This window comes from Pinus tabuliformis, chromosome 1_1 (genome assembly GCF_031772625.1).
Source record: "Pinus tabuliformis cultivar Carrire ecotype Pingquan chromosome 1_1, CPIR1, whole genome shotgun sequence".
NCBI classification, from domain to species: Eukaryota; Viridiplantae; Streptophyta; class Pinopsida; order Pinales; family Pinaceae; genus Pinus; species Pinus tabuliformis.
Window position 1 is genome coordinate 232,828,403 of NC_142297.1, and position 18,323 is coordinate 232,846,725.

Here is an 18,323-nt window from a genome sequence, read left to right on the forward strand (position 1 = left end):
TAAAATAATAAAACTATTTTTTCAAATTGTATTTTCAACTTATCTCCCTAATGTTTTACTCAAATTTCTAGCAGGAGTACTCGTTGGATGCAAAATTTAATTCCTCATCCAAGGAATACCCATGTTGCACACTTTCAATGCATTAGGGGAATTTTGAGGTCTAAAAAGGACCTGCTAAGAAAAATGTACAACTAAAATACTTATAAGAACCAATAGGATTCAAGATGATGATGTCAACCATGGGGGATGATTCACCATTTTTGGAGTAAAAAAGTAAAAATATTAAAAGATAATAAAATAAGAAAACTACCTTTTCAACTTATCTCCCAAAGGTTTTACTAAAATTTCGAGTGTGAGTAATCATTGGATGCAAAATTTAATTCCTTATCTAAGGAGTATCCATGTTACATACTTTCAATGGACCCAGCTACACGAAAAATGAGAAATACATTAAAAAGCGTCATTGCAATCACATTTTTCATGTGTTTTTCATTTTTCTTGTAGAAATATCTATTGAAAGTATGAAACATGGGTACTCCTTGGATGAGGAATAAAATTCTGCATCCAACAAATGTTTCCGCTCGAAATTTGAGTAAACCCATAGGGAGATAAGTTGAAAATACGAGTTGAAAAAACTAGTTTTTATTTTTATTTTTTCCTTCTAAAATTTGATGATGTAATCTAATCTTATTTTGTTATTTCCACTATTATTTTATAATTTCCTTAGGAGGTCCATTTTAGACCTCAAAATTCCCCTAATGGACTATGTTGCACGAAAAATGAGAAATACATGAAAAACATGATTACATTCACGTTTTTCATGTATTTCTCATTTTTCCTGTAGCAGGGTCCATCGAAAGTATGCAACATGGGTACTCCTTAAATGAGGAATCAAATTTTGCATCCAATGAGTGTTCTCACTCGAAATTTGAGTAAACCCTAAACAGATAAGTTGAAAATACGAGTTGAAAAAGTAGTTTTTTTCTTTTTTCCCTCTAAAATTTGATGATGTAATCTAATTTTCTTTTATTATTTCCACTATTATTTTATAATTTCCTCAGGAGACCCATTTTAGACCTCAAAATTCCCCTAAGCAGAAAGGTTGTTGTAGGTGTTAGAGTTGTTGTGAATAATTTGGCTTAACCATTTTATAAAATTAAATAATAGAGGAAGAGAAGAAAACTTATGTTGGTTCTCTTGCGTGAGGAAATTGTCAAACATGCCAACTCATAAATTCGTTGGATAAAGAAGTTATAGTTTTGCGTTAGATTTTCCATGTAAATCAGGATGTATCTCAAAAATTTGAGACATGGTTTTTGTGCAGAACGGACCAAATTAGTTTTCCTTAGATAATTTTTTCAAAATTATATCTAGATTGATATAAACGAAAGGTTCTTCGAAGGAAATTTTCGTATAACTTTTTTTGTTCAAACATGCCAACTCATAAGTTCGTTAGATAAATAAGTGCCAGTTTTGTGGGAAACTTTCTAGGTAAATGAGGATGGGTCTCATAATTTTAACACACGGGTTTTGTGACAAATGGACAAGATTAGTTTTCTAATCAGAAGTTTTTCAAAATTCGGTCTAGATTGAGAGAGAAAGGTTTTTTGAAGGCAATTTTCACAGATTTTTTGTTGGGACCATTTTCCAAATTGCCCCAATTACAATTCCATATACGATTTTCTTCTAGAAATTAATTAAGTTTGAACTTATCAAAAAGGCTAGTGGATTTATTGGTTGATCGAGTCAATGAGCTTATCCCATATCGAAATCAAGCATGTGAACAGGATTATTGAGCTCATTAGTTCTAAGTAATTATTGAGTTGAGCACTTGAGTTCATTTATACATTGGAGATAGCTCATTGTGAGATGATTGATTGTCTAGTTGAGTTGTGTGTGAGAGAGCTTGGAGAGTGAGTGAAGATAGATCATTGTGAGATGATTGATTATCTACTTGAGTTGCGTGTGTGAGAGCTTGGAGAGTGAGTGAATATAGCTCATTGTGAGATGATTGATTGTCGAGTTGAGTCGTGAGTGTGTGAATGTGGAGAAGAATATGAAAACTGAATGTGCCTCATAATACGATGATCTTTTGAGTTGGTTTGTAGTGATAGCAGCAGAGAGCTGAAGCACATTTCATCCATTATGTTTATGCAGTGAGTGAGGTTTTGGTGTGTGATTCTAGTAGTGATTGATGAGATTTCTTTGCTCCTTGTGTGGATATTTTTGTATGGAGTTTTGATGGCAGTAATTGCTACAAATTTATTTGTGCTTTGATGCTATGTTGTTGCAGTGCTCATGTTGAGCAAGTTTTTAGAGTCTAGTCTGAAAATATATGAAATGAGGCTCGCATGGCAGTAATGGAGACATGGAGGTTTTGAGTAGACAATGATTTGGCGGATTCGGTAGAAGGAAGAGTTTTCTCCATCCAATAGGATTTTGATAGTCCCATTGCATTGGGGCGAGGATCAACTGATCATGGTGGCCTTCAGTGGATGGTAGTCTGAAGATCCAAGAGAGAAACAGGCTCTTGTCTAAAAAGACAAAAATATTGTGAAATAAGCAAGCGTTCAAGTATATTGGAGTGAGATTATCCATGTCTAATGTGTCCTTGTGTGATTATTGTTTATGGTTGTATGTTTATTTTGATGTTCTAATCTATGGTTTTGTGTTTTAGTTTGTGCATGGTTTAAAGATTATTTAATTGGATAAAAATTTGTATAAGTGACATACTACTAATTCACCCCCCCCCCCCCCCTAGTAGTGGTCTAGTTTCCAACAATTCCTATCAGATCAAGGCTCTTGATTGTAGCTTGATCTCTGGAGAGTGGATATAGGGTTTGTTGGCGAATTTTGAATTTTGAATTTTTTTCGAAATGGTTATCCTCACTGTTGCAAATTACAAGGTATGGCACAAAAATGTAAAATCTCAATTATCATATTGTGGATCTAACATTTGGAGAATAATATGTGAAGAATGTGGCAAAAATCCAATTGCAGATGATATTTTGGAGCAGGATGCACAAGCATGATGTATAATCTATGAGAATATTCATAATGATGATATGAATATACTAGTGGGTTTGAAACGTGCCAAAGATATGTGGGATAAGCTAGAAGCCATATTTTGTGATGGTACCAGTGGTAATTTGGAAATTGAGAAGAAGAGAGGTAAGAAGAAGAACAAAAAGAAGAGCCTCCAGAAACAAGAATCTCATTCTTCTAGTGCACATGATTCAGAAGATGATGAGTAGGAACCATACAATCAAGCTCCTAAAGGTATAAATCTTGATGATTTTATGTTAAGTTATAATCTTAATGATTATGATTTAGATAATGCTGAAGCACATAGTGAAAATGAGAATGTTATTAAAATTCTTAGATCTAAGATTTCTAGACTAACATCTACATGCAAGGATCAAGAGAAACTTTTGCAGGTCTGTGATGACAAGGTAGTCAAGCTCAAGGAAGAGGTTGTGAGCTTGAAAGTTGAATTCGAACAATTTGAGAAAGTTGAGGAAGGAATGAGGAAACAATTTCTAGAGAAGAAAAAGAGATTGAGAAATTAGAAGAAGAAGCTTTTTCCTTGAGAAAGCAGCGAAAGATGGAGAAAATCACAATAGCCTTGCATAATTTACTTGAGATCCAAAGATCACCTCTAGATAAATTTGGTCTTAGATTTCGAAAGGGTGAATTTATTTTGCATGTAGGTAAGAACACCAAAGAAGAACCCAAAAAATCTGTAGCAAACAACACCAACAACAAAAATGAGATAAAGGGTAACAAGAAGCAGATCCAGCAACTAAATATTAATCAAAAGAACCAAAAAAGGAAAAAACAACAACATATCAAATAGCAAAACCAACAACAAAGAAGAAAATATCAAGGAGAACCTACATTCAGAAGATCCTTTTCTCCTAGATATGATCATAGCAACTCCATTAGATTTCGAAGGAATCAAAGTCCTTTTATTCATTTGATGTTGATATATAATGTTATAGTTGTCACAAGTTTGGGCATGTTATAGCAAATTGTTGGAGCAGATATTATAGACCATATCAGCAAAGGTTCCAGCAATACTAACAACCAAGGAGAATGGCCAATAGGTATAATCGTGATTTTTATGGTTATTGTTACTCATGTCACTTATTTGGCCATAAGGCAATGGATTGTGGGTCTAACTGTTGTAGGAGAGACACATTTTATGCACAATTTGGATTTGGAATGATAAGAGAAAGAGTTGACCCTCTTAGCCATGTGTAGTGCTATATTTTCCATAGATTTGGCCATATGGAAAGAAATTTTTTGTTTCCTCGTTACTCAAGACAAAACCGATAAAGGCAACAAAAACCAAGAGGATCTAGCACTAAACCAATGAAGCAATAAAGGAAGCAGTTGAAGGAATAAAAAAGTCATATCAAGGAGGAGAAGAAGCAGCCTAAGATAGTATGGAGGAAGAAGGAGCTTCAACTCTTCAACTAGTGAAGATCATTCCCTCCTATGGTCCATGATTATTCATGCATACTTTTAGAGGACTGCAGATCATGACAGGTGCATAACCTCAGTGTTGAAAATGCAACAAGATGATGGAGCTTAGTGAAAAGAAGTTGCCTTAACTAAGTGGGCCCGCAACTATTTTTGGCGCAAAGTTTATATTTAGACTATGTCTATTTTTAGACATATGGGTCATGGTCTATGAGTTGCAGGATGCTATTTATGGATGATTGGTCATGTTGGTAAAAATAGATGGACTTCTAGTTTTAGACATATGGGCGGAGTCTATTTTTAGACTTGCCAGTCTAAAAATAGAACAGTCGAATATTATTAGCTCTTAATAATATTTGGACTATAAACATTATCTTATCCTCTTGCAACACTTCAGTTCGAGCTACAGATGTGGCACATGCAACTGCCAGAAGGAAATACACTTTTCCTATGGGTTATTTGAGCTATTGCATGATGGACTTCAGTTAGAACTCAAGTGATTGAGTTTGGTGGAGTTGATTGAGGAGTTGATGGAGTTATGTTCAGTTTGACTTAGTTGAACTAGTTGTATTTAGTCTAACTAACAAATACACTAGTGATGAGTGGTGTGAATTAATTATTAATTAATTCACTAATTATTAACTCATAAATCAACTAAAGAATACATCAGTTAACTCAGTTCATGGACAGTTCAGTGGAGACAAGTGTTAGAGGTGAGTGAAAGGGTAAGATAGCTGTCAGTTGTGACTATAGTTGTGCATGAGATTTGCACAATCAGTGGATTGAGATTGCCAATGAGGATTGCGTAGTGCAACACAAGGGAAATACAAGTTTGGATCAGCCATTCTCATCTATTCTCATATAGGTATTGCGCAGTGGAGGCAGGCAAGCAACGAAGGAGATTTGAACCTGTGATTGATTCAGATCTGAGCTAGTTTGTGTGTAATAGGTGGAGATAGTATTGAGTACTTGCGAAGAGTATTGTACTATGTATTGTTACATGTTCTCAATCAATATAATATATAGATAGTTGGGGGTTTTCAGTTGAATGCTTTCCCCGTGATATATTGTGTTGATATGTGCGATTGATGTTTCAATGTGCACATGCGATTGTTTCTTAATTTTGCAAATTGATGATCAATGGTAGAGGAGGTTATGTATTATGCATGCATTCCGCAAATAGTGTATAATCAAGATAATCTCTGTGAATAAGTGTTATATTATTCAAAATTTCTATATGGTATCAGAGCTAGCTAATTTGTAGAAAAAGTTCTACATGATATCAGAGCGAGGATTGATCATCATATCTATTATTCAGAAAGTGATTACGTTTTATTTCTTCAGGAAGAGACTGTAATTGTGTTAGGTAGCCTTTGGATTCATCCTTCTTTTGGAAGGTGAGATATCCGGTGAATGCCCATACAGTCAATCTCTGTATGAGAAATACTTTGTTCTCATGAATTTTAGATCAGAAGAAGTTGAGTTTTGAGCTGGTGGAATTCGAATTTGCAGCAGTGTTTTCTTGGTGTCGAAGTTGAAATGTATTTCAACGGATTGCGATTGGAATATGCTCTTGAAGGCAACTCGAATTATATTGCATGGAAAGACAGGATGGAGGCGGTGTTAGATGACAATGGGTTGAAGGAGTTCATAGATGCTGAAGTCCCAAAGCCTATTGATGCTGCTCAAGTTGAGGCTTGGCAAAAGAAGACAGCAAAGTGTCGAAGGATTCTGTTGGAGGGCGTGAAGGATCACATTGTATCCAGCCTGCATGGAAAGGCTTCTCCATACTTGATGTGGAAAGCATTGATAGATTTATTCCAAAGCAAGAGCGACCAGAGGAAGTTGGCGCTCAAGGATAAACTCAGAAACATTAAGTGTGAGAATGGAGACAGTATGCCCAAGTATCTCACGAAGTTCACCCAATGCCGGGATGAGCTGGGAAGTGTGGGGGTGACTATCAATGATGAGGACTTGGTGAGCTTGGCTCTCCTTGGTCTTCCGAAGAGTTGGCATTCCTATCAGGACTCTGTCAATGGTCGGGAGAAATTGCCAGGATGGGAGAGACTTTGGTCAGATCTTGTGCAAGAGGAGATCAGGCAGAATACCAGGGATGGATCTTCATTAAGGGCATCTGATGAAGAAAATTGCGCTTTGGCTGCCAAAGCAAAGAAAGGGAAGAACAAGAAAGCTTCTCATTCCGGTGCGAAAGGCAAGAAGCAAGACATGTCCAAGGTGAAGTGCTTTCACCGTCACCAGCACGGACATTATGCCACAAATTGTCCACAGAAGAAGAAAAATAAGCAAGCTACAGGATCTGCAGCGGGAGAGGCCTTAGCCTTGCAGTTTGAGCTGGATTTTTCGCTGATCGCATGCTTGGTATCAAGTGTGATGGGATCGGTATGGTTCTTGGACAGTGGTGCATCTTTTCACATGACATGAGATCGAGATTTGTTTTCTGATCTGGATGAGAAAGATCTTGGAGTGCACATCGAGATGGGCGATGATGGTAGATACGGTGTGACTGGTATCGGTACCATTTCCTTTGAGAGGGAGTCTGGTAAACCCTTGTGGGCGGAGGCATGCAATACTGCAGTATATGTGCAGAACCGTTGTCCTCACAAGATACTTGGCATGAGTACACCCGAGGAGGCTTATTCTGGTAAGAGGCCTGATATTTCCCATTTGAGGATTTTTGGTTCTCCTGTTTACATGCATGTGACGAAGGATGCCAGGAAGAAGCTGGAGCCAACTACAGAGGTTGGGATATTTGTGGGGTACACTGATACGCCCCACAACTATCGTGTGTATTTGCCAAATAGTCGCAAGACTGATGTGCGACGGGATATCAAATTTTAGGAGGAGAAAGCTATGAAGTGTTCGCTTGAGAGGGAGCCACACTTGCATGCAGATGAGGAGCTATTAGTTCCTAAGGATGAGCTTTAGGATGTGGATCAGCCACAAGATGAAGTTCATGGAGTGGAAGAGACCACTCATGCATCGCCAACCATCAGAGGGTGAAAGCGCACTATAGAAGCTGAGCGACTGGCTCAAGATGCAGAGAAGGTTGTCGGACCACCTACAACACAACGTAGACAGAGACAGTCACCTGATCGGTACACTGGATACATGGCTCTTGAGAGCAAATGTGTCGCGACTGAGCCATCCTCTTTCGAGGAAGCTGTGGAGGATCTCGCATGGGTAGATGCCATGGTGGAAGAGTATGATTCGATTGTCAGAAACAGTGCCTGGGAGTTTGTCCCAAGACCGGAGGGGAAATCAGTGGTGGGTTCGAGATGGATCTACAAAGTGAAGCAGGCAGCTGATGGGAGTATGGAGAAGTATAAGGCAATATTTGTTGCTCGAGGCTTCTCACAGATAGAGGGGATCGATTATGAGGAGACCTTTGCACCTGTCGCAAGGTATTCTTCCATATGGACGATTCTTGCTCTCTCAGCGCAGATGGGGTGGCACATTCATCAGATGGATGTGAAGACTGCATTACTCAATGGAGTCATTGAGGAGGAGGTGTACATAGAGTAGCCTGAAGGTTTCGAGATCTTCAGCAGCGAGTCGCATGTGTGCAAGCTCAAGAGATCGTTGTATGGGTTGAAACAAGCACCTCGTGCTTGGTACACACGGATAGACAGTTATTTCACCGGACTTGGATTCTCCAAGAGTGAGGTGGATCCTATCCTACACCAGATTGTGGTGGAGGGTAAGTTGCTGATCATTGTACTTTATGTAGATGATTTGATTTTGACGGGAGATGAGCTGTTGATACTTTCATGCAAGGAGGATCTTGCTAGAGAGTTTGAGATGAAGGACTTGGGCCTCCTTCATTATTTCCTGGGATTGGAAATTTGGCAGCGCAGTGATGGACTATTTGTTTCTTAGGGGAAGTATGCCTGGGAGATACTGGAGAAGTTCAACATGCATGGTTGCAAGCCTATTGATACTCCTCTTCCTGGAGGTTGGAGGAAGGAGGATGCTACTTCAGCGGAGGTAGTGGATGCCACTGTTTATCGATAGTTGGTGGGGTCGCTTATGTATCGGGTCAATACATGACCCGATATATGCTATGCTATTAACCAGCTTTCACAAGCTATGGCTAAGCCAACCAAGCTCTTCTGGAAGGCAGGCATGTATTGCGTTATCTCAGAGGCACATTGGGATATGGATTATGGTACAGACAGGGGGATGAGGTGAAGCTATGTGGCTTCACAGATGCAGATTGGGCAGGGAGCCCAACAGACAGAAAGAGAAAATTTGGAGGGATCTTCAGTATCAGGTCAACAACAGTTTCTTGGTACAGTAGGAAGTAGAGATCCGTGGCACTCGGTTCAGCAGAGGCCGAGTATATGGCAGCAAGTTTGGCTGCATGCGAGGCTATATGGATGAGGAAGATCCTGGTCGGGTTGTTTGGGTCACACTTGGAGCCTACTGTGATTTATTGTGATAACCAGAGTTGCATTAAACTCTCGGCTAATCTAGTATTTCATGATAGATCCAATCACATCGACATTAGGTACTATCATATCAGAGATTGTGTGCAGCGGAGAATCATGTTACTTTCATACATTCCCACGGAGGATCAGGATGCTGATATCTTGACGAAGGTGCTCACCAGGAGAAAATTCGAATACCACAGAGGCAGGATAGGGGTTGCAGATAATCCATATCTTGTTGAGAGGGAGTGTTGAAAATGCAACAAGATGATGGAGCTTAGAGAAAAGAAGTCGCCTTCACTAAGTGGTCCCACAGGCTATTTTTGGCGCAAAGTCTATTTTTAGACTATGTCTATTTTTAGACATATGGATCATGGTCTATGAGTTGCAGGATGCTATTTATGGATGATTGGTCATGTTGGTACAAATAGATGGACTTCTATTTTTAGACATATGGGTGGAGTCTATTTTTAGACTGTCAGTCTAAAAATAGAACAGTCGAATATTATTATCTCTTAATAATATTTGGACTATAAACATTATCTTATCCTCTTGTAGCACTTCAGTTCGAGCTACGAATGTGGCACATGCAACTTCCAGAATGAAATACGCTTTTCCTATGGGTTAGTTGAGCTATTGCATGATGGACTTCAGTTAGAACTCAAGTGATTGAGTTTGGTGGAGTTGATTGAGGAGTTGATGCAGTTGTGTTCAGTTTGACTTAGTTGAACTAGTTGTGTTTAGTCTAACTAACAAATACACTAGTGATGAGTGGTGTGAATTAATTATTAATTAATTCACTAATTATTAACTCATAAATCAACTAAAGAATACATCAGTTAACTCAGTGCATGGACAGTTCAGTGGAGACAAGTGTTAGAGGTGAGTGAAAGGGCCAAAACAGCTGTCTGTTGTGACTATAGCTGTGCATGAGATTTGCACAATCAGTGGATTGAGATTGCCAATGAGGATTGCATAGTGCAACACAAGGGAAATACGAGTTTGGATTAGCGATTCTCATCTATTCTCATATAGGTATTGCGCAGTGGAGGCAGGCAAGCAGCGGAGGATATTTGAACCTGTGATTGATTCAGATCTGAGCTAGTTTGTGTGTAACAGGTGGAGATAGTACTGAGTACTTGTGAGGAGTATTGTAATATGTATTGTTACATGTTCTCAATCAATATAATATACAGATAGTTGGGGGTTTTCAGCTGTATGCTTTCCCCGTGATATACTGTGTTGATATGTGTGATTGATGTTTCAATGTGCGCATGCGATTGTTTCTTAATTCCGCAAATTGATGATCAATGGTAGAGGAGGTTATGTATTATGCATGCATTCTGCAAATAGTGTATAATCAGGATAATCTCTGTGAATAAGTGTTATATTATTCAAAATTTCTACACTCAAGGGGAGGGTGTGATGAATTTGCAACAACATATGATGAGCTCATTTCAACCTTCATGCACTTTCAATTCCACGAGATCAAAATGTCTTACTGGAGGTGTATTGATCTCATGGCGAGCTATGCATGGTATTGAGATTCAAGATTTATCTTGTCTCTTTCATTTCTTTCTGCTCATGTGTTTGAAGCAACTATATTTGTGGCTTATGCTAATGATGTTATGGCAATCATGCATTATTTAGGTGTGATGTCGGATCACACATTCAGGGGGACCATTTGTGCTTCCAAATGGTTTTGGAATGTGTTGGCATTGTGTTTCAAGAATATTTTTGTTGTTGTTGCCACACATTGCATGTTGGCTAAGATAGTACGGTGGCATGGCAAATTTTGGCATTTTGCTGCAAGATGGTATGCTTGCATGACATAGTTGGTCTTTTAATGATGTACTTACTACTAGATCATATTTTCTATATGTTGTCATGCATATGTTGCTGCCATAGAGATTTGTTGATGTGTTGGAGATAGTTCATCTAGATTATGCATATTAGTGCTTATGTTATCATTTTTAGATGAATCATGCATGTTGCTGATATGTGTTTGGATGGATGAAAGATGATTATATATGTTGTTTCTCATATGTGGAAGATATTTATTTTGCTACTCACTGATTTGATGTTTATGCCTCATTGATAATATGTTTCTCACCTACGATGAGGATAAGTATTAGTTGTTGTTCATGATGGTTTCACATGATGGATGTTTCCACTTGGTATTTGCTCTCATGGGGAGAGAGAATGTGATTATATGGATGTATTTGTTGCTTATGAAATATTCCAATGTTTCTCCTATTAGCTGACTTTATTATTAATGAACATGTGGAGTATGGAGTCGGTTGCTAGAGGATGTACAGATTTTGTTGCAGGATATCTATAGATGGGATGATGATGGCCCCATGCACTAGCACATGCTTTTGTTAGTGTTCCTATTCATTGACGCATTTGGAGAGATTATGTTATAGCTCATGGAGATCTTGTGTTTGATGGATATGCCATGTATTGTTTCTACCATATGGAGCATATGTTGATACTTGTTGCCATCATGTACTCAATTATTTCATATTTTGGGCATGTATTGTTGAGAAGCACCATTGTGTGCAATTGTAAAATCCATGTAAAATCATTGTATCATATTTTGGGCATATTTCCCTTGGAGTGACCCATGATGTCTAGTATGGTTGGTCATTAGCTATATATGGGTCAATGGATGCCCAAGTCATTTATTATGATGTATGTCTTTGATGAAACACCAATTCATTAGGTGCATGATATAAACTTGGGTCCATAAAGTCATGGTTAGTGATAGGTGTAGAGGAGTTATATGTTGGTACTATGTACTTGTCACAATCATGTATTTGATACATGAAGCATTGTATGCATTGTAATGTATTGTATATAATGTCCAAAGTCAATCAGAGTCATGGTCATGAGGAGTGGTCTCTTGCTCTTGGCAAGGAGGCTCATTGTAGCAGGGAGATGTGTTTCTCCAGCAAATAGAGTGTATTTGCAACTTCATTACATGCTTAGGGGGAGCATGCTCAGTTTCAAGAGTTGTCATTGCATTGGTAGTGGTGTTGGCAACCTGATTCCTTTTTCTTCATGTATATCTTGCAGAGGATACTTCTATGGGATGCATGAGTATGATGTTATGCATGAAAGGGGGCTCACTCTTCTCTTCAGGAACATTATTGCCATGGTACTTCAGTTTTATATGGAAATTTTCCATTGATGTCAAAGGGAGAGAGATTTTGGATTGATGTGTCATCCTCTCATGTTGTATTGAGGTTGCAATCAATGCCAAAGGGGGAGCTTGTTGGCATTGATTTCAAAAAGCTCTTTGTGTTTTTGGATGTTGTGTGATGCATGATTGGTGTTAGTCTTGTTATTTTTCATTGATGTCAACATGATGACAACTAGACCTAGTGGAGATGATGTTGTGGCTACTGACCAGGAGATAATTCCAAATTTGATGTTGGTTTAAGGTTGGCCTAATGAGTTGGTTGGAGAGTTGCTCATGTTGTGTTGCTAGTAGGTGTTGTTATAGTTGTTGCATATGTCTCTATATGTCTTGGATATAGGTGTCTCTATAGTTGTTGCATATGTCTCTATATGTATTGGAGACATTGATTTTTTGCTTCATAAGTTCAGTTGTATGCTGCTTGCGTTGGAGGTTCTTCCACATGTGATGGAGGAAGTTGTATGTATTGAGGTTGATGCTACAAAGGATAGTGATGTTGCTACAAGTGATGGAAAGGTTGTTGCATGTGTTAGACTTGTTGAGAATAATTTGAATTAACAATTTCAGAAAAATAAATAATAGAGGAAGAGAAGAAAAGTTATGTTGGTTCTCTTGCATGAGTAAATCTTGAAACATGCCAACTCAGAAATTCGCTGGAAAAAGAAGTGACAGTTTTGTGATAGATTTTCCAGAAAAATGAGGGTGGATCTCAAAATTATGAGACATGGGTTTTGTGCATAATGGACCAAATAAGTTTTCGTGTAAGAATTTTTTCAAAATTTAGTCTAGATTGAGAGAAACGAAAGGTTCTTAGAAGGAAAATTTTGCATATTTTCTGTTGTTCAAACATGCCAACTTAGAAATTTAGTGGATAAAGAAGTGACAGTTTTACGAACGATTTTTTTCGTAAATGAGGACAGATCTAAAAATTCAGAGACGTCGGTTTTGTACCGAACGAACCAAATTAATTTTCCCCTAAACATTTTTTCAAAATTCGGTCTAGATTGAGATAAATGACAGGTTCTTCTAAGGAAAGTTTCACGGACTTTCTGTTGTGCTCATTTTCCAAATTACCTCAATTACAATTCCATATTCGATTTTCTTCTAGAAAGTAATTAAGTTTGAAATTATTAAAAATGCTAATGGATTTAGTGGTTGATTGAGTCAATGAGCTTATCCTAGATTGAAATCAAGCATATGAATAAGATTGTTGAGCTTAGTAGTTATGAGTAATTATTTATTTGAACTTAGTAGTTTTGAGCAATTATTGAGTGGAGTATGGTGTCGGTTGCTAGAGGATGTCACGATTTTGTTGCAGGATATTTGTAGATGGGATGACGATGGCCCCATGCACTAGCACATGCTTTGGTTAGTGTTCCTATTCATTGATGCATTTAGAGAGCTTATGTTATAGCTCATGGAGGCCTTGCATTTGATTGATATGCCATGTGTTGCTGCTATCATATGGAGCACATGTTGATGCTCACTGTTGCCATGTACTCAATTATTTCATATTTTGGGCTTGTATTGATGAGAAGCACCATTGTGTGCAATTGTAAAAACCATCTAAAATCATTGTATCATCTTTTGGGCATATTTCCTGTTGGATACCTATAGTAATAGGTTTCATATTTCATGATTGATTATTGAAAATCCAAATATGCTCTGCTTTGTTACTACAAAGATCCCATATTTCCAGGAAATCAGAGGTGTGTGAAATACTTCAAATATTGAGGACCTTATTACAAATTTTGTGGATGATTCAACAGTTCAAGCTGGATCATGCCATGTTTCAATTTTGAGTTGTAGAATAGAGAAAGAAGTCTGTCCAAACAGCTTAATCTTGGCAGACAAGTAGTTCAGGTAGAGAAACAAAGGTTCCCAAAAGTCTAATCTGGGACCTTGGAAGAGATAAGGGTAGAAGCAGATAGAGTAAAAAAGGAAAAAGCCAAAGAAAAGAAAAGGCAATTGAGGGTTGCAAGTTCAAGTGCCCCTCCAAGGAGAAACAAAAAATGCTAGGTGAAATAGTGGGGTAGGCAGTTGTGGTTGCAGAAAAGACATGTTCACCATCACATAGTTGTCAAAGATGTTTTGCCAAGGCAATGAACATATCAGCAAAAAAGGTGGTGAATTTCATGGATTCACAGCAGAGAGCATCACTAACTTCACTTTTTCCCCTCTACTCCATCATTAACACCCCCTTTCTAAATCCCCCTCCTTCCCTCATACTAACTCCTAACTCTACTATGTAATTCCCCTATTTTACCCCTACCCCTAATAATAATAACACTAAGGTGTATAAAACCCCAAATGATATATATTTTCCCTCCCCTAGGCATAATAGCCGAGAATTCTGCAAAGAGGGACCATAATGGCACCTGGCCACCATGGTGAACCTATCTCCACTATTTTTCCTTTGCTGCAAATCATTTCCCCCAAAAATATACCTTTGCATGGGTAAAACCCCTCTCTAAACCCCTTTGACCTATAAAACCCTCTGCAAACCTTACAAAAATCAAATTTCCGCCTTCAGCACGTTCCCAAATGCAAGCGCGGGTGGTCAGAATCAAAACATTTGGAAAACCATGCCAAAAACCCACAGACGGTTAATATTTCCGCCGCATTATCGGCCGTGCACCTCACACCTCCGCCAGCCGTCGGATCAAGCCTTCCAGATCCGACGGCCCACAGCAATATCGGAGCGCCATCCACGACCGCACGTTAACTCCTGAGAACGTGACGTTGCGCCTCGTCACGCCTCCGCCACGCGTCGCCCGATGGACCATCTCGGAGCTCCCTCTGACACCCTGGGCGCCGTACTCTAACCGCCCCGGGAGACCGTGACGGTTAGAGCCTTAACCATAACTCTCACGGTTTCACTTCCGCCCGTCCACCATTAACCTTTCTGCCACGTCCAGCTCACCGCTGACTGGACTGCCACCTCACCGCCCTTTGACCGGTCGTCTTCTGCCACGTCCTCCCTGATGACGTCAGCTGACGTCACATCACCGTGACCCACCAATGACGTCATGCTGACGTCATTGTAAAAAAGCGCCAAACGGGTAAAAAACTCATATTAACCAAATTTTACGCGTTTTTTCACCATTTCATCGTTATTCCGTCTGAACTCTCTGCTCAACCATTTCTGCCTGGATTTCCGCCAACCGGTAAAATTAGCTAAAGCGACCACTTCAGCAGCTGCAGTACACCTTGCCACGACCTCTGCACGTCGAATTACAGGTATTTACACTGCCCTGCCTTCCATACGACCTGCATTCAGCTCAAAACTGCTCACAGGCATAATAGGACCATAAGATCGACCTTTTCACCGTTAGAATCTAGTTGTACCTCCACCATTGTCACTGTGAGGTCCAAAAATTCCCTGCAGAGCCGTAATAAGCTGCAATTCATCTAAAAACCCCTCAGTTCTGCGTTTCCCCGGCAAATTCACTACTAAATATCTCTGAACTACTACCAGAAGCTCACTTAGGCCCCAAAGAGGCTCTGTTACCAATTACCAGCAGTATTTCAATTTCTAGCTGGTGAATTCCCCTCTGACAGTTCAGAAAATCAAGCTATTTTCCACTGAGGGCAGTCTGCGGTCTGTTTTTGCCCATTCACCTGTCAGATTGCAATAGTTTACCCCTTCAGAAGCTATGGAGACCCCCATTGCTCTCAATATCAAGCCTATCAATGCTCCCCACCAAGAATTGGCATGGAAGCCCCTGGGAGACATGGACTACCAAATGCTGGACTGGTTTCCTATGGGAACTAAGTATAATATCCTGATGCTAAATGAACTGAGAGCCCAGCACATGAGTGGAGCAGATATCTTGGGGATTTGGGAATCAAATTTGCCCATATACAACCTTCCCCAAGTTAATCCCATGCCAGAGCTTATCTACAGTTGCCAGGAGTGCTATGACCCCAGCCAAAGGGCAGTCATTAGCCCCACAGGCCTAGTCCTGTTTCAGATCACTCCAGAGAGTATAAATCAGATGCTGCATTTCCATACAGCCAAGAAACTGACCCCTCTTTCCATGCAAGATTTGATAAAGAGAGGAAATAACCTGTCTAATGACCAGATTGTGAAGATTAACCAGCTATTTCTCACACCTAGCTCTGAAGCAGTCAGAACCCCTCCCATTGGGTACCAATGTCTGAATGAGTTGGGCAGAATGCTGGTGGACCTAATTAGCTATGTCCTAGGGTTCAGGGGGCTGGAAGATGTAGATGACAGCATATTGGCAATGCTGTCTATATTTGCCCCGGGTAAGCCTCCAGCTGTGCAGTATGACTATGCAACCTACATTGCAGAGAAGATTCATGATCAGTTCATGAACCTGAAGAGAGAGAGACTGTTCAGATACTCCTCATATATCTACCATTTGTTCCTTTTCAATCAGCCAGCCACCTTCTCAGTTCCTTTGAGGCCACTCAATGCCCAAGGAAGCCCAAGATCAGTTATTTTCTGGACCTCTGTGTTTCATTTTACCTCAGTATCACCTTATACATACTGTGAGTTCATTGATCTGTTTGTTCATCCGGCCCTAACAGTTCTGCAAGGTACTCCTCCTCCCAGATTAACCGACGAAATGAAGAGGATTTTACATCTGAACAAATCCTACAATATTGGCAACTGGTACTTCTACCAGAACCACACAGTCCTTAGGATATATGGCTGTGAATTGAACCCATTTAGATTGCCAAGGTATGTCCCCATGAGGCTTTTTTCCCTGGAGTATTTCAGGCAGTTTGGGAACTCAGATTACCTTCATTTTCAGAGTAGAAACAAAAAGTCACAGCTGAAGGTAAGAAGCCAGCTAGGTTCCTTCTTGTATAACAAGAAAGAGGAAGGATGGAAAGAGGCACACAGCATGCTAGAAGGCCTCAGATTGCAGACCAGTTTTGAGTGGATTCCTTATGACCCCAATCATAGTATCTCCCTCAGGAGAATTAGATACAGACTGGGCAACTATGCACATAAAAGACAACCGGAAATAGAAAAGTATGCCAATGCACTAGATTGGGAAGAGGGTACACTAATAGAACAACTCACTGAGGTAGAACTGCTTGAGAAAGAAGCCAGGAATGTACAAAAGGAAACTGACTTGGAAACTTGTGCACAGGTGCCTTACTCCTACAGAAGACAAAGTGGAACAGCTGCTGGATCTGCAGCAGCACAGCAGCAAACCACTGAAAAGACATCCCAGGCAGCAAGCAAAGACAAAGGTAAACAGGTGGAACAGCCACCTGTATTGACAGAGGAACAAGTGGACACCTTGCTACAGCAGCAAGAGGAAATGGAACAGCAAGAGCTGGGACAGCAACAAGAAAAAGCACAGTCCAGTGAGCAGCCCTTACAGCAGGAAAAGGGGACAGATCAACCTGGCAGTACCGAGCAGCAGCCTCAAACAAATGTGCCTCCCAGGACAGACACCAATGTTGACACATCAGTCCTCCAAACACCACAAAAGGAGGATGTGACAAGGAAAAGGGATAGAGAGACCCCCCACACCTCATCTTTCATCAGGGGAGAGAAGAGACAAAGACTGAATGACTCCCAAGAGGAGGACATTGCAGTAAGGCAAGCCATGGGTATGGGCCCACCCAGTGGAGAACTTTCGGCCAGCTCATCCCAGCGAGGACATGACATGACAATGGGAGGAGAGGTCAGCTCCTCCAGTGAAACAAGAAAAGGACAGTCAAGTATAAAACAGCAATTCATTGACATAAAAAGGAGGAGTGATCCAATAAAAGTGCAGCTATATGATCACTTGTTGAACCTAGCTCCTAGCAACCAGCAGAGACTCATGTCTGCTTTCGATGTGAGCGAAGGCAAAATGATAATGAGCCATTTCATGCCTACATCTTTGCAGCCTCAGTCCACCTCAGATTATCTAAGAACCAACATGGAGGTTCTTGCCAAAGACATACACCCCATGGACAAAATTGAACTACATAAGCAGACTGGGGAAATGGTGTATGCCTCCTTGGCAGATGAGACATTAGAAAATTATAAATTAAAGAGCAGCCTAGACAACACAGCTTCTCAGCTGGAGTTAGAAAGAGCTTCATCACAGGCCAAGGACAACAGGATCAAGTCCTTGGAAGAGGTAATCATAGAGATAGGGCATGACCCTAAAGATGTCAAAGGCATCCAAGAGCTCCTGAAAATAAGGGATGCA